The sequence below is a fragment of the Suricata suricatta genome, chromosome 7 (genome assembly GCF_006229205.1).
Source record: "Suricata suricatta isolate VVHF042 chromosome 7, meerkat_22Aug2017_6uvM2_HiC, whole genome shotgun sequence".
Taxonomy (NCBI): Eukaryota; Metazoa; Chordata; class Mammalia; order Carnivora; family Herpestidae; genus Suricata; species Suricata suricatta.
Window position 1 is genome coordinate 14958322 of NC_043706.1, and position 6802 is coordinate 14965123.

At 43.8% G+C, this 6802-nt stretch overlaps 1 pseudogene; it reads right to left on the reverse strand.

The window, feature by feature from the left end:
- Window positions 1-750: 750 nt before the first annotated feature.
- LOC115296738 lies at window positions 751-994 on the reverse strand (annotated as a pseudogene).
- Window positions 995-6802: the final 5808 nt, after the last annotated feature.

Consider the following 6802-nt stretch of genomic DNA (forward strand, 5'->3'; position numbering starts at 1 on the left):
CCCACAATGGGTGTAGAGATGACTTAAAAAATAAAAGCTTTAGGGGCACCTGGGTGGCTCAGTGAGTTGAGCGGCTAACTTCAGCTCAGGCCCTGATCTCACGGTTCCCGAGTTCGAGCCCCGCATCGTGTTGCTCCTGTCAGCCTGTGAGCACAGAGCCTACTTCAGATCTTCTGTCTCCCCACCCCCGCGCCTCCCCTGCTTGTGCTTTCTGTCTCTCTCAAAAAATAAATAAAACATTAAAAAAGACTTTTGAAAAAATACAGATGTTCTGACATCTTTGAGATATTATGATTGTAAAAAGCCTCACATATTGCTTGGCATATTTCTCCTTGCATATCATTAGAGACACTTAAGGAAAACAAACAAAAAGGTTTAAGAAATTAATTACTGAGCATAACAAGATATACAGCCGTGATGAAGGAAATCGTGAACTGTGAAATAAATTGCTTCACCAAATTACTTTCTTCTTATATTCAGATGGCAAATTACACCTTGCACCTTCTTTGAGGACCATTACAATAAAAAAACCACGTGGATTGATTATGGCCATGCGGTAACTAGGTACAAAGAAACTCGGATCGAGACATAAATTCATTTTCCTTATAAGTATGGGTTGGGCTGGAGAATTACTTTTCTAGGATATCAGAAGGATAGTTGTGGTGCTTTTTGTCTCTATTACAGCACTTTTCTTTTTTTTTCTTTTTTTTTTCTTTTTTTTTTAATTTTTAAAATTTTAATATAGCTCAAATCAGTGTGCCAAGTTCATTTCAGCTCTTTTACTGTCAAACCTGGGGGCAGCGACTGCTTTAGGTTCTCTGCCTTCTCCTTGTCTGTGATGACCAAAGTGTAAAGGTATCTGCTGCATCGGACTTTGAACTTCACGTTGTCCTTATTTTTCTTGATCTTCACGGACTTGGCATCCTTTCGCCGAGCTGTGAGCAGAAAGTCCTTGATTTCTTCAATTCTGCCAGGCATGGTTACGAGGGGGCGCAGGCGAGTGCTCGGCTGGCATGGCAAGCGGCAAGAAGAGAGCTTTTTTTTTTAATTTTTGAGAGACAGAGAGACACAGAGTGTGAGCAGGGGAGGGTCAGAGAGAGAGAAGAGGAGACACAGACTCAGAAGCAGGCTCCAGGCTCTGAGCTGTCAGCACAGAGCCTGAGGCGGGGCTCGAACCCACGAAATGTGAGATCATGACCTAAGCTGAACCAACTGAGCCACCCAGGCGCCCTACAGCACTTTTCATACTTAATCTGAAAAACTGGTTATGTAAAAGCAATGTTCTTTCTCAAAAGACTACAAACCCCTTGAAGGCAAGGACTTCAAGATTTCTCCCCCAACCCCCCTTTTCTAAAAATGTCCCTGCACTGCTCAGCACTGTGTATTGTATGTAAGAGATACCCAATAAATAATGGCCGAAATGCAGCCCATATCTTAGGAAAATAGGGGGGCTAACCCACAGTGTGTGGGCAAGTTATAGACCTCTGTGATGTTTGGCACTTGGGGCAACTATTTACCATTATCCTTTAAGGACCCGTCTTTTTTTTTTGTTCCCCCTCTTCTATTTTTTTTTTCTATTTTTGTCTTTTGTATCTTCCTTTGACCTGTCTCTTCCCTCCTAATTATTTGCCAAAATCCAAATGTTGAAATTTAATCCCCAGTGTGATGGAATCGGGAGGTGGGGCATTTGGGACAGAACTACGTCATGAGGGTGCAGCTCACGTGACTGGGAAAAGAGATCCCAGAGCCTTCCCTAGCCCCTTCTGCCATGTGAGGCTGTGTGGAGAAGATAACCATCTATGACCCAGGAAGAGGGCCCTGGCCAGACACTAAATCTTCAGGTGCTCTGACCTTGGACTTTCTGGTCTCCAGAACTGTGATAAATAGACGTTGGTTGTTTATAGCTTGTTGATATATCAGCCGATGGCATTTTATTACAGGAGCCCAAATGGACTAAAACAGCATGCCTTTGGCTGCTTGCAAGACATAGCATCCACTTAACCAAGAAGCATTTTCTAGGCTCGTGGGATGGGTGGCATTGACTGGACCTTAGGGAAATTCTGGGGCAGCCTTCCCATTTTAAGATCCCATCAAGAACCTGATCACCCCTACTCAATAGCTCGGTGGGAGACCGTGCAGAGGAAGAAAGTTTCAGATCAGAGCTTTGCAGGAACTTTTGTTCCCTGCTGCCACTCCATCTTGCATGTGCTTTGGTGGCGCTACAAGAAAACAGAGGGAACATGGAAATCAACACGGAGGGAAAAAAAACGTGTGTTTGCACAAAGGAAGGAGTTCCAGGAGACTAGAAAAAGCAGAAGAGGAAGATCAGACTGATAATAGATTACCTTGTTAGCTCAGCTTCTTTAAGCCAAAATTGCGATTTCTGTTCAAATCCTTCTAGAACCGATTAATAAAACATGTAGTTTCCTCTAAATTTAATAACTTTTGGGTTTTCACATTTATTTCATTAATGAACCCTGAATCATAACGGTTCTGGTCACGCATGAATATGGAATGGTGCATTTGCGTTATTCCAAGTGATTTTGCAGATCCATTTCACCCTGAACCCTCAGCCTCCCCATCCCCGAGGTTGTGATCTTAGCCAGCACCACTCCCTGGCCTGGCCAAGACAGCACACAAGTCCTCCTCAGTAGATTTGGTCTACCCAGCCTTGGCGTCTGAAGACTCTATTCATATGCTAGACTCATGCCCCCCTCCCCCCATTGAATGTGGGCTGGATGGACCTAATGACCTAGAATCACTTATATACTCAGTGGCTTTGAAAAAACAGATCATGGCAAAAAGGATCAATGGCACTGCTGTGATTAGGTTACAAAAGACTGACTTCTGTTCCACTGCTTTCTTGGCTTGCACACTTTGGTGACACACGCGGTTTTATTGGAGAGGCCCATGTGCTGAGGGACTGAGGGCCACTTCTGGCCAATAGCCAGTAAGGACCTGAGGCCCTTAGTCCAATGGCCTCAAGGAACTGAATCCTGCCAATGACTAGGTGAGTGAGCCTAGTAGTAGATCCTTTCCCAGTCAAGCCTTGGGACAAGGGCCGCCCAGCTGAATGCCTTGAATGACACCTCGAATGCCTCTGACAGGCTTGCATGCACAGGACCCCATTAAGTTGGGCCAGATTCCTGACTACTGAAACTATGTTGTTATTTTAAGCACTAAGTTTGGGGGTAATCTGCTAAGCAGCAATAGAAAACTAATACAGACCCTGAAGCTGTACTCTGGATCTCTGCATCCTTGGCCATCCCATTTTCCAGTACCTAGAAGGAAACTGTCATGGATATTTATTGAAACTGGCCGGCCAGTGTCTGACTCTCTTTCCTAGTACTGGGAAATCTTCAACTCTGGGCATCAGTGGCCTTTTCCCACGAGGGCAATGTGTTCTAACCTTTTTCATGTCATGCCAGGCATAGAAAATGAATAAGAGGGGCGCCTGGGCGGCTCAGGTGGTGGAGTGTCCAACTTTGGCTCAGGTCATGACCTCACAGCTCGTGAGTTCGAGCCCTGTGACAGCTCAGAACCTGGAGCCTGCTTCCGATTCTGTGTCTCCCTCTCTCTGTCCCTTCCCCGCTCGCACTCTGTCTCTGTCTCAAAAATAAATAAACATTAAAAAAGAAAAAAGAAAAAAGAAAGTGAATACGAGGTATAAAGTACTCTATGGACTCAAAGAGGCTGCTCAAGGCCAGAAAAGCCCAGCTCTGTGGGCTCCAGGCATTCAACGGCTACCCTGAGCTGAGGGGATCAATTTCATGCTTCTATAACCCACGCATCGGATAAGCTGTGAATCTCTGCCCATAGGTAGCCCCTGGCATGATCATGCCACCTAGGCTTTGCCAACTGACTTTGAACCTTGAGTGAGTGATGACAAGATTGGAGGTCAGAGAGTTGACAGTTCAGGCACTAGAGGTGGCATCTGATGGCGCTGCTGTGACCAGTAGTGGGGCCCTGGCCTGACTGCCTTTGGCCTTTGTTTTTAGGCCTGTTGTCAATTCTGAGAAACACCCAATATCTTTCTAGTAAATTCCTTCTGCTTAAGAGAGCCAGAACTGGCTCCTATTGTTTGTTATCAAGAACCTCAGGAGATAGATACTCATCGATATTACAGCAATGCATGGCAAAGACTGAAAACAGGTGCACAAACTATGGACAAGTTTAAGGCTAATGGATTTTTATCATGCATACCTCTATGTAGAAGCCTAATGTTTTCATAATTAAAATTTACTTTTAATCATGAATTATAATTACCCATTACAGAAATTTTGTTCTTTTTCCTTCACCTTTTTTTTTTTTTTTTTTAGTTTTATAATTTATTTTTGAGAGACAGAGAGAGAGTGCGAGCAGGGGAGGGTCAGAGAGAGAGGGAGATACAGAATCTGAAGCAGGCTCCAGGCTCTGAGCTAGCTGTCAGCACAGAACCTGATGCGGGGCTTAAACCCATGAACTGTGAGATCATGACCTGAGCTGAAGCCAGATGCTTAACCAACTGAGCCACCCAGGCATCCTTCTTTACCTCTTTTTCGTAACAATTTTGGCAGGGTATAATATTGTATAGTCATTTCCCACGTAGCACATCATAATCTCTTTTCCATGTCTTCAAAGTCATATTTTTAAGGGGCCATATAGTAAATATTTACTTTGCACTGTGCCCGTGCGCAAGAAGCCTAGAGGGAGGAGGCCTGAAATTGTGCCCAGCACCCACTGATTAAATTAACAGAAAGGAGTGGTTCTTTCCTTCTTTTTAAAAATTTTTTTAACGTTTCTTTTTTTAAAAAAAATTTTTTAACGTTTATCCATTTTTGGGAGACAGAGACACAATGTGAGTGGGGGAGGAGCAGAGAGAGGGAGACAGAGAATCTGAAGCAAGCTCCAGGCTCTGAGCTGTTAGCACAGAGCCTGATGCCGGGCTCGAACCCATGAACTGCGAGATCATGACCTGAAATCAGCCGTCCAACCGACTGAGCCACCCAGGCACCCCAAGGAGTATCTATTTCTAATTGGTTGGCTTCCTTCTGGCAATTCCGCTGCCCAGTGGGATACATTATATACAAAAAAAAATTCAATCCAATGTCCTAAACGTGCTCCTGCAGTCCTAATCGATTGAGTGGCATATATGACAATTTCTCCAATGAGGCTTTTCATGCCGGACATTTAGTTTGCTCCTGTAATTTATCTACTAGGACTTCCTGGTGAATAATTTTAGGCCTCAGACCCTTCCACATTTTAGATTTGTTCCATGGTCTTGACTTTTTGGTGGGAATAAGTTGCAAGGCATGAATACCTTTATGTCTCTTTATAAGAATCACCAAACATGTGTCTTTCTAAAATGACTTTATCGGTGTTTCCTGACACCTCCAGTATGAAAAAGTGGTCATTTCACAGCATTGTCCCCCAAAAGGAAAGTCATTAATTTCTTGAGGTTGCTTGTTCGGAGAGCAACCGGTTACTCCTTTAAAAAGCTTCCAACAAAATGTCAAGATACTTTTATTCTTTCAACTTTTCCAAGAATATGTGAGGTTCTAAATGGTTTCTAAGTGTGCTGACAGAGAAAAGGACATCTTCATCAATAAAAACTTGATGACTATTTCAAGAAAGTTTGATGAGGCTTGGAGCTCACTTATTTGACCTGGATTAGCCAACATTTAAATGTTTGGCTTACATTTAACTCACTCTAACTGTAATATAAATGGAAGTTCCAGAACAATTTAAATACAATGACATCACATAATTTAAAGTGCATTGGCTTGGAAAAAGTCATCAAACAATAGGTTAGAACGATCAGATATTTTTATTAAAGAACAACTGGGCATCAAGTTGTCTGGGTAATTGAGGGAGAAATTAGACTGAATGACTTTATTAGTTCTGGCCAGACATCAGGGGCCTTCAATTAAATCATCATTTACCTACCCTCTTCAAGAAAAAGTAAATACTTCTCTACTCAGCAAACCATTCGTTCCTTGCTCATTTGGCCAAACAATCACCATCACAGTATCTTTGGAAGCAAACAAAATACCAGAATTCACATCATGTAGTTCACACGTGTTGAGATCGATTTTGCCAGCTAAGGAAAGGATAACCCAAACAAAGGGAAGCGGTGAAAACAAAATAGTAACTGCTAGGATGGGTCAGAGAGCAACACTTGGCAAGTTCTGCCAAATTAGTCGACCAAGCAAAGCACTCTATTGGGAATTGCAAAGTAGGAAGTCCTATTTTTGACTCTGCTGACCTCAGTGAATATTTCGTTTTTAAAATGTGCATAATTCTTTGCTACCTAACAAAGAGGCCTGTTATGAAAATTAATGAGTCTATAAAATGTTTTGACGTCTCCAGAAGCCCTTTCTAAATACACTCTATAATCTTGTATTCATATAGTGCGTGTTCCTGCTCTTTGAAGATATGCCAGTCTTTATTAGTATTCCTGCGCCACCTTGTACCCCTCCAAGTTCACTTTAAGTCCTTCATAAAATTAATTAATAAAATGACCACTATTTTAAGTGGGAGACTTTGCCTTCAGAAATGGTTTCCGGTCCCCACAAGATAAACGTTGAGGAATTAAGTCCCGTGCAGAATAAAGAGCAAGTAGGTTCACAGAGAGGGAGGCGGCGGACAGGGACCTCGCCGCGTCTGGGGCTAGCGCGGCCAGCAGAGCCTGTGCAGCCCTCGGGCACTCTCGGGACCGCTCCCCTCGGGGACCCAGTTGGGCCCCCGGGGCCCGAGCCGCTCCGTTCGACCCGGGCGCCCGCGGGCCGGGCTCGCGGCGGCCCCAGCCGGGCTCGATTACTTT